The 581-nt window shown below is 37.7% G+C and overlaps 1 pseudogene; it reads right to left on the bottom strand.

Moving 5' to 3' along the window:
* Positions 1 to 267: 267 nt before the first annotated feature.
* On the bottom strand, positions 268 to 367 carry LOC113307134 (annotated as a pseudogene).
* Positions 368 to 581: the final 214 nt, after the last annotated feature.

Genomic DNA, 581 nt, shown 5'->3' with positions numbered 1-581 from the left:
GAACCTTACAGTTGCTCCCAATCTTTTTAGGAAAAGAAAATGAAAACCCCTATTTCCATGTTAGGGACTTTGAGGAAATTTGTAGTACCCTGAAAATTAGAAACCTTGATGATGATGCTTTAAAACTCCGGTTATTCCCATTTTCCTTAAAAGATAAAGCCAAGTCGTGGCTGTATAGTTTGGATTCCGAATCAATTGAAACCTATGAACAACTTACATCTGCCTTTTTGAACAAGTTTTTCCCTAGGAACAAAACCTCTTCTATTAGGACGCAAATCTGCACGTTTACACAACAGGAGGGAGAATCTTTGTATAGGTATTTGGAAAGGTTCAATGATTTATTAGCCCAATGTCCTCATCATGGTTTAGAAAAGGTTAGGTTAGTTCAGATCCTTTATGAGCGTTTAGATTATCCCACCACAACTACAGTAGATTCCATGTGTACAGGTGGGTTTGAAAACCAAACAGTTGATGATGCGATGACATATTTGCATGAAATCGCCGAAAATACCCAACAATGGGAAAGCAATAGGATATCCCAGAAAACAATTCTTCTAGGCAGAGGAAACGTTAATAGGGTA

Source organism: Papaver somniferum, chromosome 8 (assembly GCF_003573695.1).
Source record: "Papaver somniferum cultivar HN1 chromosome 8, ASM357369v1, whole genome shotgun sequence".
In the NCBI taxonomy this organism is placed as follows: Eukaryota; Viridiplantae; Streptophyta; class Magnoliopsida; order Ranunculales; family Papaveraceae; genus Papaver; species Papaver somniferum.
This window is presented reverse-complemented; position numbering and strand designations above follow the sequence as displayed.